Source organism: Pezoporus flaviventris, unplaced genomic scaffold (genome assembly GCF_033815535.1).
Source record: "Pezoporus flaviventris isolate CSIRO_AGI_PZ_B2104156 unplaced genomic scaffold, CSIRO_AGI_Pfla_v1 ptg000016l, whole genome shotgun sequence".
In the NCBI taxonomy this organism is placed as follows: Eukaryota; Metazoa; Chordata; class Aves; order Psittaciformes; family Psittacidae; genus Pezoporus; species Pezoporus flaviventris.
In genome coordinates this window covers 7,215,253-7,237,807 of record NW_026892564.1, presented here as the reverse complement: position 1 = coordinate 7,237,807, position 22,555 = coordinate 7,215,253, and the positions used below count along the sequence as shown (strand labels likewise).

General features: G+C 38.2%; 1 protein-coding gene across 5 annotated transcripts in view; it reads right to left on the bottom strand.

Annotated features, from left to right (window-relative positions):
• PPFIA2 (PTPRF interacting protein alpha 2) overlaps positions 1-4,734 on the bottom strand; it is a 321,181-nt gene extending 316,447 nt beyond the window's left edge. For 2 of the 5 annotated variants that reach the window (XR_009743621.1, XR_009743620.1), the window contains exon 1: positions 4,412-4,732. The gene's annotated coding sequence lies outside the window, so the exon portion shown is untranslated. Of the gene's footprint in view, positions 1-4,411 lie in introns of all 5 variants that reach the window. The other 3 variants (XR_009743619.1, XM_061454684.1, XM_061454685.1) reach the window with 3 other exon arrangements.
• Positions 4,735-22,555: the final 17,821 nt, after the last annotated feature.

Sequence of the window (22,555 nt, the reverse complement as noted above, 5' to 3'; positions counted from 1 at the left end):
CTTGTGGAGATGAGTGGGATCTGTATACTTGGAAAACTTTGACAAAGTAAAGAAAATCATGATTAAAACATAAACATCAGTTATACCTGATTACAACTATGGACACATTTTCAGATACTGCTATTTACACTAAATATCCTAATCTCCAAATGACATTAAAAAAAATAAGAAACAGCCCCCCCCCCCAAAAAAAAAACCACAAACTAGAGAAATATGAAAACATAATCACATGAGGAGAGGAATGAAAATATGTACTTTTTAGACATCCAAATTTAAAGAACATATGTGGTTATTTTTTGAAATGTAGGCAATTACTCTTTGTCAGAAAATACACACACACCCACAAAAAAAACACCCCCAAACCTAAAATGTTATATTGGATGTCAAAATGACACCTCCCCCAAAAAAAGTTTACCACTTTACTCAGTATTCTGAATGCAAGCAAAGCAATCTCTCAAAGAAAAATGCATTTACTTTAAGGCACCAGTTCTTTACAGTTAATATATAAACACTGATTTTTAGATACATCAGAAGCCGTAAAACATTTAATATTTAAGTTTTAAAAGTCTTGTAACTCAACTTTTATGGCCTCCCATATTCTTGCTTATCATTCAAATGGTTTAAACAAAAAAAAAGGATTGAAGGATTGAAGATTTTAATGCTTTATATTTTTTCACCTACCCAGTGAATGACAGTAAAGCAAATAATGAAAAAACTATTTTTAGAATAAAGACTGAAAAGCTAATGAAGCCTAGCTTGGCAGGAGAATACATATGTACAGTATGACAGTAGTCAAGTGGTATATGCTCCTTCTAGAATCTAAAGGGAAAAATCAGTAAATATAAATAAATACTCCTCCCCCCCCCCCCCGCCAAATCCCAACACTGAACTTCCTCAGTGGTCATCATCTGTTATCAAGTCAATGTTTATAACATACATAAAGCCCTGAGGTGCTTGGTACATTTAGGAAGTTCTCTGACCATGCTATTAATGTGTTTATGAGAAATAAAAACAAGAACACATCATGTTCTTATCAAGAACTGAAAAAAAAAAAAAAAAAAAAGAAAAAGCTTTCCTAACATCATAGTCACAGAAAAAAAAACAAATATAAACCCCCAAACAAACCCAACTACCAAGAAACACAGACTTGGCTTCTTCTTGAAAGGTACCTAATACTGAACTGAGTAAACTCAGAAATCTGTACGCAGCTATCTGGAGTCAGATTTGCAGAGACCCAGTAAATTACCACTGAAGTAATTTACTAAGGATTTCTTTACCAAGACCCTGGTCACATGAAAGAAAGAAGAAAAGATGAAGTAGGTATACTTCAGGCATCCAATTTGGTTTCTTAATCTGATACTCAAATCCTACTTGATTATACCAGTGGCGTCCAATCATGCATCTAGTAAATCACGCAGCTCTGTGCCACTGGAGGAGAAATGCAGACTGGTACCCCCACAAAACTGAGTCAGGAAAGGAGTTGAGGGAAGAATGGAAGTGGAGAGGGAACAGGCAATTAAGACCTTCATTAAACATACCTGTCCTCAGGAGTGAGGAACAGGTCATATAACTACAATGGCAGCAAGCCACCACCAAGTGGTAGCCATCTTGCTCTGTCCGGATATGACTGAAGGCACGCAAAGTTATGTATGAGGGAACATAGACACCCAAGAAAGAACACTGAGGGCACTGGCATTTTTTTCCATTGGTGTTAGGAACCACAAGGGGTGGATTAAACACCTCTGTTGCATACCTTCAAGACCACGGAAGTCCATGGTAAAAGAACAAGACCTCGTGTACAATACTTCTTATACTGCCAGGACTGCAAAGAAGAGGAACGAGTAGAGGGAAAGTGCTTAAAAAGGTGACATATGCTTCATTAATACCTCTTTATTCAAAAGAATAAAAGATAAAACTTATGTTCCTTTGCCAGAAGGCAGCTGATGCTCTGTAGCAATACAACTTAATTAGAGCTATGCTTGACTGATCTCAAGACTTTTTAAATGTGTTTCTCTTTCTTGAAAAACAAAACCTCCATTGGTATTGAATTAGTATCTCTGAAGGAAGAAATTTACCACTTTACTCAGTACTCTGAATGTAAGTAAAGCAATCTCTCAAAGAAAAATGCATTTACTGTAAGTCATCAGCATCTTACAGTTAATACACAAACACTGTTTTTTGGATTCATCAGAAGTCATAGAGCAAACCTTACAATTCCCTTGCTCAGGGAGCACACTAAGTGCCCAAAACTTTCAAGGACTGTAATGGACACTGAACTTGTGTGGCACCTTACAACTACCACAAACCTTCTGAGAAGTTCTGAAGGGGAAGTAGGATACTGCCAAATTACTGTTTCTCTTAAAATGCAGCAACTTTTTATGTAGCACATACCTGCTCCCTAGGAAAAGACTTTTAGGCAATGTAATAACTTTGGAATTCTTCTAATTTGAAGCAAAGCCTAAGCACTTATTTTTATAGTAGTTCTAGACCTGAAGTGCTCAGGTATAACAGCCACACACAATGGCAGTCTGCGAAGCAGCACATTAAAGCTCTCTAAATACATTCTCTTCCTTATCTGTTGCCTATCTTGTACATGATCTACTGCAAAATCTGTTCCAGGTTGATTGGTTCCTAGATCAGTGTTTTCTCCAATCACTTGCATGGAGCCTAATCCAACAACTGCTTGAATTCATGCAAATTCTGTCATGGATATAAGTAGGTTTGAATCAGGGCAGATGGTTGCAAAAAGTCAGTAACACAGGCAAACCATCAACCTCTTGTCATTTTACTACCTCCAAACAGGGGGATAAAAATCACAAATGTGTGTTATGCATGACTAGGTAGTACACGGGATGTTATGTGACCATTGCCTACAATATTAAGAGAAATCACAAACAGGTTTCCCCTCTAAGCACACAACATTTAACTGGAAAAAAGCAATGACTATTTAAGTTATCTTTTCTATGAGAGGGGGAAAGAATGTGGCTCATTCTCATTGCACAAAAGATCTTTTAGGTCATATGAAAAATGTCACAGCAAATCTATAGCATTAGCTGTGTCTCCATCAAGACTGAACTCAATATTAGCTCAATTAGAAATTCTGCAGCTTAGTTTAGATATCCAGGTGAGTGAACGAATAAAAAATGAAACAAAGGACACAGAATATGCTTACTCTTAGTCAAAACTGAGTTACATAAAGCTCGTTTTCAGGAACTCCTCCATTAACACCAAAATTGATAGCAATTCTGTCTTACAGATCCTGATAATCATTTATAGACTGGCTGCAAAAGTCCATTTTCAACACTTTTTCTAAAACTACTTGAAATTTCCCCGGTACATATGCTATATAAAGATGGAAAATTAAAAAGTTGTATCTTTCTTCTCATCAGACCCCACCCTGTATGGCATCTCCTGTTATCTCAATTGTTCAAGAGTCTTGGAATTATTTATTTTTTAAAGCAAATGTTCTAATGAACACCTCTGCAATTTCATGTATCCTAGGTATAATTTACCAGCTGAACTTCTTTTACTTGGGCAAGCTCTGGGAATGAGAAGACAGAATACTACTTGGCTTCTGCGTGACAATGGCTGTTAGACAAGCATTCATTTTGCTCACCTTGAAGGCTACCACCTTAGATGTGAATCTAATTTTACTCCCTCACCTTTCTGTCCATAACTGGTTTTAAAACCTTCTTTTCTCTATAGTCAAATGTTGATTTGCATACCAATCTTGAGGAGTCATTTCAAGTTACTTGCAATTTTACTGCAAGAAAAAGAAGTAGATATCTAACTACCATACGTTCTAGCCTGTCCACAGTGACATCAGCTGGAAAACTCATTTCATTGGATCATTTTGGGTATTTTGCATTTACAAACTATTCTTTTCCCAAATCATTAAATAAACATAGTGGCTGACAAAACCAGTTCTTACTGCAATTATGTCTTTTCAGATGTTCTCATCAAGATCACTTAGGCAGCACAGTGCAATTCCATAAGGAAAATCCTTCCTATTGTCTGAGTTGCATTACATGCTATTCCTCCTCCTAGTTAACTCCTTACCTGCCAGCCTCCACTAAACTATGATATCACCTTTAACAGAAGCATCCTGCACTCCTTCCACACAGGAGGGGTGATCAACACAGTACCTTAAAAAAGGACTAATTCTGACTCTTTGTACTTTACGTTATCCCTCCAGCCTCACATCTCCCTCAACCACAAAAAATAAATGAGAAGTTGACTTCACAATTTTTAGTCTTAAATTCCCCAACTTCCATTACAGAAATGCATTGAAATACCATACATGTACTACAGCAAGCAGCAGACTGCAAGATTTTGTTTTTGCATCTCACCTCCCGGAGGGTAGCAGAGCTAAGGAGAGAATGTCTTAACTCAGAAATAGAAGGTTCAGTACCTAGTGGCTTTTATTTCGGCGTCTGCTATTTCACTTGATCAATAACAACCGCAGTCTCCACCGGCTTCGAGGGGGGACTCACACAGCCGAGCACTCCTGGACCATCTTCCTAGAAATGGTGACACAGGCGTTGCTCCGAGAAATCCCAAACCCCCGCACACGTCCTCCGGCAAGACTGGCTGCTTGGCACCTCAGCATTTTCTTCAGTCACTTCGTCAGCAGCCAAGAGGAGAAGCATCCATGGGAAAAATGGCATATTACAAATTTTGCTTTGGAAGCAGAGCTCGGCTCAGACCATTGTCGGGAGCGGGGGGGGGGAACGCCTCTTAAAGCTCCAGCAGCCCCTTTAGAGCAACAGCATCTTTGCAGCTGGAGGCAAGCGATTACAGGAGGGAGGGGCCAGGGCGAAAGCATCTTCCCTTTATTTCTCATCTTTTGTTAAAGCTTAACTGAACGCTGCTTGACTTCTCTGGTTCTTCAGTACCTTCCAGCCTAATTATGCCTCTGCGTGACTGAAGTCCACACGCGCGCACGACTGCCTGCATGATCAAAAGCAAAGGCTGTTTTCTGCTTTACAGAAAGAAATCCTCTACCCGCAGCTCACCGCTGTTCGGCAGGCACCGTACGCAGCCTGGTCTCAGCGGTACAGAGCAAGAGCCGCGGCAGTGAGAGCTGGAAGAGCCCCGGCCGGTCACTCACAGCAGATGCGCTCGGTCCACTCCGCGCATCGAGCCCCTGCCTGGGGGGCAGCGCCACCGACGCCCGGGGCCAAGGACTGCCCTACCCTTGGCTGGAAACTCGGTGATGCCCGTGTTGAAAACAGCACGAGAGCAACAAGATGCTATATTCTGTAATTCAAACGAGTTCAGGCAAACGCCAGTACATCTTATCAAGTATACAGTGTAATAAAACGTATCATCTCCTGTAATCTGACCATGACAAAGCAGTGCTAAACTCTGATATAATCTGAATAGTCCAGGCGTGTAATTACTATTACGGCAGGCGATGGCAAGCGCCCTTTCCTCGGGTCCAAAGCCGGGGAAGGCGGCAGCGGGCGAGCGAGGCGGTAAGGGGGAACGGGCACGGGCGCTCCCAGGCTGGGCGCGCTGCTCGTTGGCGGGGACTTCCCCTGGAAGGCGCTGCAGTGGTTTCCACCGCTCCTTAAATAAATTCTGAAGTAATCACGTCTGCTTCCCCTGCCTCACGCACACGGTTCCCGCATGCAGTTGCTGCCGCTGCTTCGCGGCGATTATCCCCTCACGCCAACTCCCTACATAAAGGACACCAGGGCGGGATCCTGTCGGGGGAGTGGCGCGTCGTGTTCCCCCATCCAACGGCTCCTCTCCGGCCGTTAGAAAGGGCGGGAAGGCGGCCGCGTGGCTATCCGTTGGGCCCCTCGTGCTCGAGCAAACTCACTGCGCAGCCCTCGCCTGTCCTGCGCGGCCCGAGGGTGGAGAAGGGGTGCGGAGGCGGGACGCGGGGTCTCGGAGGACGTGGGTGTTGTGAATAAATGAGTGCCAGAAAACGGTTAAAAATGGGAGCTTCTCATAGCATTTCATAGAAAGCTTTGGGTTGGAAAGGATCTTAAAGTTCCAGCCCCATGCCATGGGCAGGGACACCTTCCACTAGACCAGGTTGCTCAAAGCCCTGTCCAACCTGGCCTTGAACACTGCCAGGGATCGGGCAGCCACAACTTCTCTGGGCAGCCTGTGCCAGTGTCTCACCACCCTCACAGTGAAGAACTTCTTCCCAATATCTAATACTTCCAGAGTGTTACTTTGAAATCAAGTTCACAGTATCACAGTATGTTAGAGATTGGAAGGGACCTCGAAAGATCATCCTAGTTTGAGGATGAGACACAGTTATCAACTGCACAAACTTCATTCTTGCAATAAATATTTCAGTATTTGCTTACACTTCCTACACATACTGTCCATGAAATCCATCTGTCCATCTGCTTTAAAAGGGCATGGGAGGGGAGGGGAGCGACCACCCCAAGTGGGTTCAAGGCTCAGTGGTGCTGCGGTGGTGGTTTCACAGTGGTTTTGACACTGTATTGTGGAAAATGTAAATGCAGAAGGGATGCACATGAATGGTAGAAGGCAAATAGGTGAGAAGAACTGCCAACACAGACATTGCAAAAACAAGTGCAAAGAAAGTGCTGGTGCCAAGCCAGAGTTTGTTGCTGGAGCTTGGCCTTTCAGTGCAACACATGGGTTAAAAGAGACAAACCAACTCTTTCCCTCCACTTATGCCATTATTCTAAGTGGCTTTTTGTCAGTTATCTTGGGCACTTCAGATCCTTATCCCGACTTAATTTATCTTCAACACACAAACCATTAGAGCGGTGTCCTAACAATCACTCTGCAGCTAAGGGCAAGATCCATCATCCACTTAGGCACAACAAATTGCAACAAATCTGAGTTTTGAGTTAGGCAAGCAAAGGAAAACTAAGCAGCTCAGAAAGCACTCATGAGAGCAAGCATGTTCAGCAGACAGCCATGTAGACTGGTTGGTATGTACTTCTTCAAAGAAGGGCATATATGATGGGGTTTCTTCCTTTATTTTGGGGGGATTTTTATTTTCCTGTCTTTGGCGTTAAAGCACATTACTCTGTAAAATAACGTACATGGGGCAGATCAGGATTCACAACTTCAAACTACAACTTAGCCCTGTTATGTTTTATAACAACATCTGTAAGCATGCGGGTGTCACTCTTTCTAAGTATTGATGAAAACAAGTGTCATTTATGACATCCTTCCTTTTTATCATATTTAAAAGAGCAACTTACCGATAAAAACATTTGCTGGGTATGTAGGAGATCCGAACTCATCGTCCATGTTCACACAAGGTGGTTGTTTTTAGAACTTGGAAAAAATTCCAGTCCTTGTTCTGTGGACTAGAGGAGTCAATGATTTGAAGTCTCCTTCATAATCATTTGATTTATAAACATTTGTAGGACATTTTGGGAAGCCTGTTGGCCCTTCAGCTCCTCATGCGCTTCCTCTCTACTTTCTTTCAAGCATGGAAAACAAAAAAAAAAAACAAAAAACCCAGCACAGGAAGATTGTTACTGCTACTTATAGTATTGTCCTAGTTGACCTGCTGCCCTTAGCTTCTCTGTTGCCAGATTCACAGAGGACTAAATGGCTGAAATACCGTCCTTCATGGCGCTGAGGTTACTGCATAGTGTGGAGGCTGCCACTTAACACCTGTGCTTTGTGATACCAATTTGAACAGGAGCCTCTTCCTATTCAAGCACATAGGCTTTTGAAGTCAATGGGGTGAAAGAAGGAGGAAAACTCTGAAGAATGGAAAATGAAAAACTATGGAAGAAACACAAAAACTGGGATGGAGCAAGCCCTTTGGGCTTTGTTACACAAGGGGAATTCTCCCTACAGTAAAGGGCCTCTTTTGGTAAAACTAAACTGCATGGATAATTTTGATGAAGAGCATAAAAGCATAATGATATATTTTATGGAAACTTCAGTAGTGAATGTGCTGTTTAATTACACGCTTAAGCTTCTCTTGAATGGAATTTGACCATCAGACCTCCAAAACATATTTTTGCTTATCCAAGCTCCAAGTACGCCAACCAAATCTGTTAATTAGCCCCAAAGCATGAAATGCCCAGTCTCTCCGTCACCTGGCTCTGTTTCATCTGGTATTTGAGCACATGGAACTTATAGGAGATAAGTGGGTAAAGACAGGTAGGAAGAGTAGGGTGAGATTGTACTCTTTATTACCAGAGGAAGTCCTCTTCACCATTTACCAGGTTATTTAAAAAAAAATAAAATATATATATATAATTTAATGTCAGAAAGAATACTTTAAAGACACATCTGACAGCTGTCTTCCTTCCCTGTGTAAGTCACAGCATGGGTCTTCCTCACATTCTGCCTCCAACAAAGAAAGAGACTCATGAAATATTTTGTTACAAACAGCGTAGACACCCCTGTACTCTCAAGGAATAACTAATCATATAGGGAGGTAAAGAACCACCTTTGAAAAAGATTTGCCTTTACTTTCAAGACATACAGTGCAAACTGAGGAGAAGATAATGTTTACAAAAGTATGTGATGTAGTCAAAGCAGTAAGAATGAAAAGTGATTCCTGTAGCTCTGTTTTGCATAATATTGATGATGCAGCACTTCAGTTTTTTAGGGCCTGCCGGAGCTACTACAACATGGTGAAGGCCTGCATAAGATTTTTAAATGAAGATAGAGAAGGAAGAACCTGTCTTAGAAATGTTACTTTGGGATAAAAAATAGAGCACCAATATTTAGAACTAGCCTTTACTTGATAAAGAAGCCATTAGAGACTAAGAGAGGAGTGCAGAAATAAAGCTCAAGGGATCTTGGCTAAGACCGGGAAAAAGGAAAAAAATAAATAAATAAATATTGTGTGAATAAATTACATTCCCATGTAATTGGAGTAATAATTCCGATTGTACTTTACAATTGCATCCATGCTTATTTCCCAAAGGCTCTTTGCATATTAAGGGTTCCTCTGTAGTTCCTCACTAAATTTCTTACCTAGTTCAGCTGTGAGTTTTACTTCCCATATCTTGATTTCTGTGTTCCACTAGAAGATTGTTATAAACCTGATTTTCTCACACAAAAAAAAACATTATACATGTGGTTTCAGAAATTGATGCGGTAACCTTAAAAATCTCTTATTGCAGACGTTCAATGGAGGAAGAAAAAGCTCAGAACAGGGACATCCTGTTAACTTAGAATTGAATTGTTTGAAGCTAACTAAAGGCCAATAAAAGACATCCAAACCTGAGAGTTTAATAGGATAGTTAGCACCTTTCAGCACAGATGAAAGCCCTCACCTGGGCAAGGACAGCTTTTCTCTCTCTTAGTTAGCTGATCTGCAGAGCAGGTTCTAGTTCCTGCCTGCAGAATGCTTGAATGTATCAGAATCTTCTGGTCTTACTATACTCCTCTGGGGTGCTTTTTCTGGGGGTGTGATTTAAGGGCTGATAAAGACCTGCTTGAAATATCCCAGTTGCTCACATACTGTTGTATATCATACCTGAAAATTGAAGGGGACCTTTTATTTTTGTGATCCCAGATTGGGAACATTGTTTAAGAGCAGTCATTCTGCTATTTTTCTACTCACTCTGATATTACTCAGCTGAAGTATTGCTTGCAGCTAAAGTGGTATGTGAGTGAACATTTTAATTGTCTTCTATTGAATGCTTAAAGTGTAATAGAAAACTTTACTGTGATTACCATATGAAATGATAAATGTCATTCACCTCTGTTGTATCTGTGCTATCAGATTCTTGGACTATGATTTAATTATTAGCTTTATTATCCTTAACATATAGATGCAAGCAAAAGGTTGCATGAAGAAAAAAATTTCTCCCATTTCTGTCATAATTTTTCCTCTTTGTCTTGTTTCAGGTTTTTTACAAACTGCTCTAAATTGGTCTTTGCTGATGGCATGGAGCAGATCTGAGTGGGTAACAGCAATGTCTGTAAAAGTCACTGAAATCCAGGTACACAAGAGAGAAATTCATGTCCTATGCACGTTGCTTAGATGAGGAGCTTCCTTTTCATCCGTGCAAGTATAAGAACATGCGGACTGTCAAAATAGCCGCTGTGGTCAAGAAACAAGGTATCATTATTTTAAAAATACTTTAAGCATTTTAAAGTTTGTGATCACTATGCATTTGTTAAAGATCATTCAAGTCACAATCAAGTTCTTTGCATAGTGTGTGAGTTAAAGAAGGAGGAGCTAATTCTAAAGCCAAGGGTGAGGACCACAAAGGAGCTGTTGACTAGAGAGATCAGAAAATAGTAACATGAGCCATAACTGATGCTGGTGAAAGATCTTATAATTAAGAAATAATCCAATCTATAACACCAATGGCAGTAAAAAAGACATCATAGCCAGCATCAGGACAAACTAACTGATAACATTAGTTTACCTTTCCACCCCAAGATTCCTTCACCATTTCAAACCTGAAAAAGTTAAGGTAAAGACCAGTGACGTCTCCATCTGAAAACATCAGGTCATTGAGATATCTCACAGGTATTTCAGGTCAGGCCTGGTTCCTTCACACATGAATAAATAAAAACCTGCTTACACTAAACCCCTCCAAAGCAGTATCCAAATTAAAGTTTCCATCACTATAAATTGCCAGTAAACTGTCTCAGTGTAACGTCAGTGAGGTAGCTTCAGCTACACAGACTTTGATAATCTCTTAGCTTTGCTACAAAAGTGCTATTCATCTGGATAAAAATCTTCCTATGACCAGGAAACTACAAGTACTGCACTTGTGGTGCAGTATGGCTCATCAGCTAGACAGACTACTCAGAGAAAGCCAAAATGCACACCACTCCTTATTCTAGATTTTAAACACAGGGATATTTAAAAGAGGTTCTGATACTCCATACTTTCAAATATTCCATGGGTTGGGTTTTTTTATCTCTCTAGTAGATTAATTAAAGTTTAGAGTTTAACAGTTAGGTTCTTTTATTATAACAGAATGTTTCATTATTGGGAAAAATGTCATCTGCTCAGCAAAAAAATATAAAATGAAGGACTCTTGTAGGATTTTCTTAGCTGCTGGGCTGAATGTAGTAGTGTATAAACATACCAAAACAAAGAAATTTAAGAAATCATGCTGATGTAAGACACTCAATTGTATACCTTCTGCTTCAAGTAGATAATAAGGATAATAAATAAGGAAACACACAGATTAAATGCCTACCTGGAATATTAAACAGATTTTCACAAAAACTGTGGCAGTATTTCCCCACTATTCAACCATTCACGTTCATGTGTAGCCAAAGCATGTCCACCTCCACTTCGATGCGATTAAGGGAATGGCAACTTCTGGTGCTAGAAAGAACTTCATAAGATAATGGATTGCTAACAGAATAAAGCCTTGCTTTGTCAAAAGACAAGGTCAATAGTTTAGGAGATTCCAGCACTGCATTCCAGCATCTGCTGTTGTTCATTCCTACTATGTGTAAAAAGTTTCAAAGAATGCTGAGTTGCTTACGGTGCTGTGTTCTGGCTGGCAAATCTTCATCAGATGTGCAAATAACATTTCAATTTTTTTTTAAATAATTCATATGCTCGCAGTACAAAAATTACCAATGCCATTTAAAATATTTCTTCATAAAGGTATTTTTTAGCTTCGCAATATATGTGTACTGGTTCTTTCTCACTGTTTTAAGTTTTGGGTTGTTTGTTCATTTGATTGTTTGGGTTTTGTTTGTTTGGGAGTTTGAGGATTTTTGTTTGTGTGTTCGGGGTTTTTTTTTGTTGTTGGTTTTTTTTTTCCTCTTTTTATTTTTTTTGTCCAAATTGTTGTTTAAGAGCAAAAAAAAGAAACTGGATTCTTCGTTCACTATGACAAACAGCCCTACTAACAGCCAGGTACTTTGGAGAGGTTTCTAGTTTTTTTCCTAGAAGAAGGAGTCTGACTGCAGGAGTTCCATACGTGCAAAATATTTTCTTTATTAATGTAAAACTGTGAAATAGAAGCCAGTATATGAACCATACATCTCCCTTAGGGTACAAGCTTAGGTTCATAATCATCAGTAAAACAGTGGAAGGTTCAGGACTAGAAAAAGCCCAAACGAGTTCCTTCTTTTGGTAGGTCATGGACTTGCATGTGTTTTTATACACAAACCTTTTTATTATGTACCTGTTGAGCTTCCTGCCCACACAATATACCTGATAGAGAATCTGAAATAGTAATTAAAAAGAATGAGGGGCAAGAATACAAAGACGAGGAAAAGAGAGAGAGAAGTTAAAGGAGCTTGCATGCTACTGTTATTGCAGTAAGAACACGGCCCAAACAGCATTAACTGTGTTGCAATGGGGCTGGTTTCCAGCCTCTCACCTTGCCATGCTGCACACCAACACAGGGCTCTTTTCTGTACTCCTCTATACATTTATGCAGTAACAGGAATAATGAGCCATTAGTTCTCAAAGATCTGAGTGCTTGTGGTGTCATTAAACATGTAGCGGTACAAATTTAAATTTACGTAAGATTCAGTGATGTTGAGCCTGCTCTTTATTTTGCTGTCTATATGTTAGATTGTTATTTATTATGTTAGACAAAAGGTAAGGTATTCTAGAATTGGCTTAATATATTATTATGAAATATATTCCTTTTGCTTATAATTTTTAGTGCTATTTAATGTCCATTATATTTAATGAAGAATATAAAAATGTTAATTCTACTTTGTTCAATTATCTGAATAAAAATTCATAGTAGAAAATAGTAATGGACTAGGAATTCAGTCATAGGGAGAAATACATGTATTTGGAAAAAATACATGTATTTGCAGAATTTCTAAGTTTTCTCCTTTAAGTGAGTCATATTTTCTGCTAATTATGTGCATCGCTGCTAGCAATTTATTTTGTTAGTTTTGAACTATTTTCAGTCATGGCAAAGATTTCTTAACATCTGTATCTGTGACAAGCTTCCCACTTCTACCATTAGCTGACAGAAGAGGGAAAGGAGAGGCAAGCAGAAGAGCAGAGATGAACAAAATGTCATTGTTTGCAGAACTCAAAATCCTAGCTGAAGGGGACTTGTCACATATCATGCACACACACACTTGCGTACACACCTGCCAACAGATCCCCAAGACAATTAAAGAAAAAAAAAAGAAAAAATTTCACGCCTACAAATCTTAGTGCTGTAAGAATTCTCCAGAAAATTACCAGAGAAATTTATCAAACCCCCAAATATTAAGTTTTTCAATACTGATCACATGAAAAAGCAAATCTTACTATAAAATGTGGCCAATAGAAATTCCATTTTAGAATGAAATTTTTACAGATTGAAGAAATTTTCTTTTGTTCACCTTCTACTTCTCCATGTCTCCTTTATTATCTTGGAGATGGGGGTTTTTTGTTCCTACTTTTTCAGCATTTGGTTCATTTTGTTAGGAATAATTTTTCAGTTTATTACTGGAAAGCTGAAGATGACCATTAACAGCTATTACTAATTATTAATCTTTTTATTAAAAAGAAACTATACCTGTTGCTTCCAGGTAGTCCATTTCTGTCAATCTGCATTTCTTGAAATAAAAGGCAAATCAAATCTAATACAGATATATAACTATTATAAACTATAAAAATCTTTGAAATTGTATGAAAAAGACTATCTGAATTTTGCAAAGGAGAAAAATATGTAGTTTAAAGTAAAAACTAAACTCTGCACAAATGGGAGTTATTTCAAATACCAGACAGGAAAGTAAGAGAGAGATGTAGTTAACCAATGAGTACATCTTACATAGCATTCTCAGAAAGAAAAAACAACCGTTATCATTCATAGGGTGATTAATACAATTAGTCAGTTATTTTTCAACTAGATTTGAGCTGTGGTAAACAGGTGACTGTCATAATTCTCATTCTGCTAGGGAAAGGGAGAAGAGTAAAGACAGCGAATACCACTAGCATCACTCTACAAAGCTGTATGGCCCCCTTAGAGTACTAGACTAAACCCTGTTTTCTTTCAGAGCATCTTCTACTGTTTGCCATAGACTGTCCTCAACTCATTCTCTTGTGTGAATCTCATCAGATACAATGCGATACCTCTTTCCTTAACACTTAACTCAGACCTAAAGAGTATGGTGGGTTCAGTTAGGTCTTACAAAGCTGAGAACTTCGCTGCTATAGATTTTCAATGCTATATATACACATGGGGAAAAGCATTCAGATGTACTCTTGCCAGAAAAAAGATTAAAGAAAAATTTGACATAGACAGTATTTTAGTGGTAAAGGAAAACCTGTACATGTGGAACACAAAAAGCAATGGAGTCTTGATGCTAACCAATAGTAAATCTTAAACATGGAGAAAGCTTCTGCAGACCTTAAACTTAAAAATAATGTTGCCAGACTGTTTCCAGGTAGTGAAAGCTTCTGAACAACTCTCTTCCTCCTGCATTTATTATTTAAGATTTAACCAATAAAAATCCTCACAAAAAAACCCATTTACCTTCCTTAAAAATCAAACCTATTGAGTTGGACTAAATAAAGTAAGACTGTTTTGTAGACTAGCAACTCTTTTTGACGCAACTTTTAATACAGAATGACAACACAAAAAGACTACATTGTGTGCTAGATAACGGTGTAAAGAACTGGGATGAAACTCCAGCTCTGCACAGGCATGGGTTTTAGCCTCAGTGGACTTTGGATTTCATAGTGTTTAGATGTTAAAATTAATAATTTGCATGTCTGTTTAATTTTTTAATTACAATTACAAAACCAGTTGGTATTCTTCATGTGTTTGAACAGCTTGATATGTGGACTCCTATATTAATTTGTGAGTGTCAAAAATGGTCATTGTTTTCTGAGTCTTTATGGAATTTTACTAAGTAGAAAGTTCCTAGTAGTTGTTAATACCTTCTGCCTGGGCCTTCAGGCCCCAAATATAAGATACCTGCAATCTTCTGTAGCCCAGTGCAAGTAGTGGAATCTTATTATTTCATAAACTCACCAGATCACAATACCATCAGCTCCGCCCTGGAGATTTCTTTCCATGAATTATAGAATATCAGGTATAGATTTTGTTTTCTTAAAGGTTAAAACGGTACTGTCTGTGAATATTTTTCTCTCCCTTGAAAGCACAATAACCCAGGACCCCAAGGGCACTGTGAGCCATGACCATCTCTGACTCATCCCTGGGGCTCCCCAATTCTGCCCACAACCCAGCACCCCATTTCAAACCCCCAGGGCTGTCAGAACACAAACACACACACACACACACATACACACACAAACCCTGAACACCACAGCAGGTCCAGTCTCCAGCTCTCCACAGCCCTGCCCTGCCCAGCCATGCATGCCCCTGAGTCGAGCCCACATCCTGGCCTGTTCCTGTCCCCAGGGAGGTGATGCTGAGGGCTGGACTGCCCCAGTGCACTCCTGGCTGGGGCTGGGATGGGCCTTGGCACCCAGCCCTGGCCTATTACCCCAGGGGAGTCCCTCCCACCCCAGGCCTGGCCCCTGCTGTGCCCTGACAATCACTTGGTGTGTTCTTCCCTACAAGGCATTTTCAAAGAACCTTCGCTGTTTAATTTTATCATCTTCTTGCAGTACTATGTTGCATAAAATGTTGAACATATTATAATATAAGAAATGAAATTTTATGGCAGCTCTCCTAAATCATTCAACAGATTGTCTATATTTTAAACTGTACTTGTCTGCCAATTTACCACACATTATTTTTCCAAATAACTTCATACTACTGTACACAAAGACTGAATGCTTTAAATAGTGAGCCATATCATGGGGAGCAAACTGAAAAATAAGAGACTGAAGTACATGCAGCTTTCTTGCTTTTTTTTTTTTGGTGGTGGTGGTGTTTTAAAGTGAGGGTGCATTTGAGGCGACTGAACTTTGCCTGGGAGAAGCATACATTGGTATGCTGAGGCAAGTGAGGTGTCACCACACATGTATGTCAGTCTGTTGTCCCAGCACTGATCGTTTCAGCCAGCACCGAGTGCTTTGTTACAGCTACCCTCTGTGGCCTTGACATGCAATGCAAGTTATGGCTCTTGAAGGACCCCTCTCAGGGGAAGACAGGCATTTGCTTGAGGGTGTTTCTCTGCCTTTCACCTCCATAGAAGAGTCTTCTCTTCTCCTGTCACTGCTGACACAGGTCCTGGTGCAACTAGCGCAAGCAGTATAGTGAGCTGGAGAGAGGCACTTCCCTAGTATGCACCCTTGGAAGCACTATCGTAAGCATGGCATGGCAGAAGGCATAGGGCTTAGAGGTCCACACTTCTCTCTGGTTGTGTCTTATTTTGACAGATTTCAGAATTTGGGCTTCAGGTTTTCTGCACATACTGCTGTTTTTGTTATGTTTAGCTGTGTCTTCAAGACTTTTGCAACATAATGAAACCCAAGAGTTTCATATTTTATTTTAAAAAATATTACTTTCATGCAATGTTATGACTCAGGGATTTGAAGTGATAGGCATGTCACACCTGTAGTTTAACTAGGACTGCTGAATAGAGAGGAGGAAAAAGACAGAATAAGGACAACTCGAGTGGTGCTTGTGAAAAAAAAAAAATCACTGAGTACTAGGTGTCTTCTTTCATATTTTTGTTTTCCTTTTAGACATGGGTCAGTGCTTCTGAACCTGGATGAAACAGTTCCAAGGAGATTGAAACTGTGATCACAACCTGGGAGAATTAGAGGAGAAAATAAAAACAGCATGAGAAATAGTTATGCCTTTATCCTGACTTCTCAGTTTGAACAGTAAACTATACAGCAGGTAGACTGGCCTACAGATATGTCATCTGTTGTTGAATATCACCTCCAGAATACAAGTGCTAAGATCAGGAGAGCCATTGCTGTCTGTCAGTGTGCCAGCAGTTCTGAGGCTCATGTAAGCTGTTTGTTCCATAGTCCAGATCTCTTCCGCATGTGCTAAACAGAAACTCCTATGGCAGAACACACATACTGGTAACTGGTAAAGTCTGTCATGACTTTCATTGGTGCATATAAAAAGGGATAATTTTTTTTTACTAAGTTGCTATCCTGACTTGTTTCCAGAGAGTTGACTCTTTTGACCCGCTATATTTATAGGAAACTCATAAGAGTGATTTTTAAAATGCAGAATATTAAAGCATTGCTATGCTAATACTTCCCATGGGTTTTTGTCTTCATGTTTGGAATTTGTCGCCGAGTGCTTGAATATTCAACCTTGTTATAGTGAGTTTAATTATCTTGTAGTCAGTTTTCCTAGGGAACAGAGATGTCTTTATGTGTGGTTTTTTTTCCCTCTGATGTTCTTCCCTCACTGTTTCTTACTTTTCATTCTGTATTGCATTAATCCTTGCCATTATATCTAAGGTAGATTCCAACTGCTGCCATAGAAGATGTAGTGTCCCAAGTTTCAGATAGTATTTCAAGAGGAACAGAAATATCTTCCAAGTGTGTTAATATGGCTTGCTATAAAATGTCTATTTGGGAATGAATGTAGTTTAAATTAATTAAATTAATCCAAAACTTTTTGTTAGATCAAATGACTGAAAGGAAACATTTGGTGAGCATATTGTACTGATGATTGTACTAGAAACTTATCTACAACTCCTGTTTTAGATTTTCATTGCACGATGCAGTCTTCATAATTTCAGATTATTCTACAAAGTATTGGAAAATTAAGGCATATAGTATTTTCAAGCATATTTAGTGGAAAATCATATTTTTCAGGATTATATTATATTCCATTCAGGAATATCATGGCAATATTGAGAACTGTAATATACTCCACTAAATCTTGTGTTTTCCTTATGTAAGACATTCTGTCATGTTGGATTTGAATCTGTTTTACTATCAGAAATACCTGCTGTTTTCCTCTCTGCCTTTAAAATGGTATACGAACAAGTACTCACTGATGAAACCATGGTTACAGTATCACTGTGAATTCCTACTCATTTTTGTTGTGTCCATTGTAGGCATGTATCCAACATCTCAAGTAGCAGCAGTTGCTCTGGTATTTAGAAAAAGAGGGAGGGAGGAAAGGGCTTGGGGGAGAGATCATTCAGATACTTAGCTAAAAGAACTAAAAAGAGTTCAAGAAGGAGTTCTTATACTTCAAAAGTCTAAATATGCCCTTGTGACTCTTCATCAAGTCAGAGAAGAACAGAAACATGCTGACTTGACATCACTTCTTTTTAAATGACATATTAGTTGTCCTTCTTTCTTCATCACTGATGTAAAGCAAAACCAACTCAGAACACATACTAGGCACTTTTCTCCCTGGATTCAGGGCCAGACCAAAAATCAATGAAACTGTTGTCAAAATACGTATCAGCAGGGTTGAATGTGTTAGAATATGATCCTAGATGGTCAACAAATAAAGCATCGGATGTATCACTTTTCAAAACAAATAAATCATCCCTTCCCAGTATATTTATATCTTCTGCACCAAGACAGCAAATAGAGCAGAAAACAAAATCATATTAAAATTTTGCTGAACATAAGATGACAATTGCAGCCTCAGGGCTAGAATTTCATTTGCATGTGCTCTTATATCACACATGACTCTTTTATTGAACTGTGCTTGGACATCCTTTTTCAATAACTACTGTGGCACCTTTCTTGCAGATGATGAGTGTAACCGTGGATTAATGGCATGTTCAGAACATCTAGTGGTATCAGAATTCATTCCTTTAAAAACAGCTTGTTTTAGTTGTGTGGAGTTTGGGAGCAGGTTGATCTGTTTACGTGTTTTTATATGGAGGAAAACAACAACAACAACAAAACAACACAAAGAACAAACAAACAAAAAGTCCCACAAAACTAAGCCAAAACAGCACCACCTCAACAGTTTCCAGCACAGACAAAGATAATGTGCTGTACAGGGAACAGATTCATCTCCAGAACTGGAATGACCAAGCCTCTCAAAAGAGTGAACTCAGACTTGTCCAAAAAGCATTCTGGACATTTGAGAAGTGCTGCTGTACCTGTAGGAAATATGTATGTGCCTATTAATTTTTCTAAATTAGCATTACAATTTTAATTACATGTCTTTATTCAGTACGCCTTAATAAGTGCACTTTGCTAGAACTTAGTACTAGACATATTCTGGTCACCTGAAAACCACTAAGTCAGTAATGAAAACTTGTACAGATTTCCTTTTTGTGATGTTTTTAACTTTCTCAAACTTTATACTGAAATTTAGCAATTTGCAGAATGATGTCGTCCCTTTTAGGAAAGAAGGTTACATGCATAGAGGAAATCTAGTATGGGTCGGGGAAACTGATTTCAAATAATCACAAACAAACCAAATCCATCCTTATTATGTTTGTAAAAGTTTTCTGTCTGGTGTAAATATTTCTACCTTTTTTTCTATCTCCTGTTTTGTGCTGACATTTATTGAATTGTGTGAGTATTGGCTTGGGCAGTGGAGATAACAGTGTCCCCTTCCTTGTTACATCTGCAAAACTCAGTTTTGGATGACATTAGCTCAGTAGCTTTCTGGTAACTAGAGGATGGACTGGGAACAGAACTGAAGGATAAAATCAGAATGCCAAGAAATATAATTATTAGACTATAAAAAATATAGAAGTGAATCGCCCAGCTGAAGAAAGCATGAGGTAAAAATGGACAAAAGAAAAGAAAATGGAAGCGTTAACAAAGGAAAGAAGAAACAAATTAGTGTGGCAACATGAGAATGCCTGTTTCCTAATGCAGCCTAGCAACAAAGGTGTTGCAAGCAATGAGCTAAGATATTTTACTTTAAGAAAGTACCAGCTCATTCTTTTTAAAGTCATAAATCTTTAGACAACATAATTTGGGTGCATATAGAAAAGGTAAAAGCAGTTTAATGCATTTTATTTTCTGTCTGAGATGGTTTAGGGTTACTTATTTTCTGTAGTCTAATATGAATATTTACATCCCCAAATAGGGCTTTTTTTTTCCCTACACACCAAAGAAATGCTTTTTACTTATCACTGTAGCCATTGAAGAGTGCAGCTTCTGTTGCCCTGTGGTGTTTTATTCCCTTAGGAAGATAGATCCTTAGATTGGAGGTATGAAGAATGCTGTTCATATTTAAACCCAACATCAATCAAATATCTGTAGACTTTTTTTTATTTTTTTTTCTACTCTGTGCACACAGGGAGACATTTGATCTCAAGCTCTGAAGAAAATCTGGAAACAGCTAAAGGGAAGGTTCTATCTTTGAAATATATGTGTAAACATTTCCTGGCTTCCTTGAGAAAAGATTGAATTTTCACTGGGAAAGCTAAAAAAAAAATATTCAGAGTAGCAAACTCAAATTGCAGTAAAACTAAAACAGCCTCATAAAAAAATTATTTACTAAAAATAATATAATGCCAACAAGAACAATAAAAGGAAATGTAAAAGCACATGAAATTGTTATAAATAGATACGTGATCTAATAATCTCTAATTCAGCCAAATTTTGTGACCGATTAAGAAATGAACAATTGTCTTGGAAATACCTCTGTAAAAATAACCTTATGGAAATTATATTTTTTGTTACTACTTAATATTCCACGTCAAATGAGCAGTGCTTTAAAACTAGAATGTGTTAGATATGGCTGAAAAGAGAATGAGAAATCATGAATGTTCTCACTTGAGATTACAAGCAAGCAGTGGTATCTCCTTGAATCATACTATTACTAATAATAAATATTTAGCAGTTGTAATATAGGCCTTGTCTAGATATAAAATTTGCACTGGTTTAACTAAAATTATATTTTATGTCTTCAGCTGAACCACATCAAAAAATGAGATCATATGGAGGGTTTAATGCTTGTGGCCATCACAACACTGGATCTAAGAAATTTCAAAAGCAACTTGAAACAAAGAAGGAGCTATATCTGGATTAAAGAGGGAAAATGTTTCCCTGTTTAAACTCTATTACTCAGAGTTTTTTCTTGCTTCAGACACAAAAAAAAAAACAAACTAAAAATTAAATCAGTGGATTATAACATAAACTTTTAGGTTTAAGTAAGTTTCATTACTAAATATGTTGAAGTAAATTATTCTCTTAGCCATGTTGTCATACTTCAGAATTGGAACCAGGAGTGGACATTTTTTTCAGTAGATAACTCTCTTACAGTAGCGAGAGTTGCAATAAGAAGAAATTTGGCTCCATGTCGTTCATGTTCTTGTGCAGCTGGAAGAAATATAAATCCTAGTATCTTCTGCAGTTCAAAAAATGCAGCAGGCTCCTTTTAAGTGTGTGGGAGTGATCTGGAATAGGAATCAGAATTGCTTAGTAGATTTTTTAATCACAGTAAAACTTATTTATTTCAAGATCAAGTTGCTTTCTACAGTGTTTCATGATTTGTACAAATGGTTTTATTTGGATGTGTTTGGTAATCATTTTCTGTTCCTTCAGGGAATGTGAACAGCTAATGGTAACAGAGCTGAAAAAGCTTTTATAATTTTCAGAGATTTTAAGTTTTCCCATTATTATTAATTCATTGTATTGGAGAAGGTGATAAATTCTACTTAGGCAAGTCAATTTTGTTGACATGTATCCAAAAAGCCAGTTCCTATTAAATTAGTTTTGCAAATCTTCCATACAAAAGGACATATAACTAAAAAAAAAAAAAATAATTTTACTAAATCTACATTACAGTGTTTAAGGAGAATTTTGCATGCAGGGCCATATGTGCAGAACATTTAAGGATCAAAGAAAGAAACTGTCCGTTAAGTAGAACGGTGTAATACCGCCTCTATATATTAATTTAATAGAACTTAGTATTTTATGTATGTCCTATTGTATTCTAGTGGGGCAACATCATTCACATTGACTAAGAGTGTATTTTATATTGTTTTCATCTAACTCTAAATATAGATAAAGAGATGGAAAAAATCCCCCTGAAATCCCTGTCTTCTGCAAGCCCAGGAATAATTTCTTTTTATGGATGAGATTTACAAAATATTTAAAATCTAATTTACCTTTCAAAGACCCTAGCTCTGAAGCATGCACCAATGGTATATGTCAAAGAGCAGATGGAAAGATACCTAAACACTGGTGGTGTCCACAGTCAATTAAATCAAACTGATGAACTGATGGCATAGCTCATGAGTCTGCCAGGACTTTGTCAGACCTCTTATTCATGAAATGTAATGTATACAACAGCAAGTTACTGGCAAAAATCTGTATCAATTATGAGCCCATTTGAGATGAGAGATTTTGGCTCAGATTCCTAATCTGTCTGATGTAAGGCAGTGACCTGATCCTGTATTTCGGGCAAATGCTTTAAGATAGTAAATAGGAAGGTGAAGAATCTCTGTCTTTCATGTTGAAACTCTTCCATTTTCTGTAATCAACAAAGTAATTTTTCTGCCAGATCTATACCTTAGAGGCTAAAGTCCTCACCTGTGGTGTATGTAACTGAGACCCAAATACTTCTTTTTGAATATAGGTATCTAAAAACACTTAAGGAATACAAGAAGAAAGACCTCTGAAAGAGGGTTGTGCTATTCAGACCTCTGGTGAGTCTAGCACTAATTTTGGTAAAGTCCCTGCTACAAGTTGGGTTAAATAGGATTTTGACACTGACTTTCACATTATTTAGCTGAGGAACTTGAACTGCTAAGATATTGTCTATTCTGTTATACATAATGTTTTCTTCTTAAAAGAAGACTACTTTCTGGACAAATATAG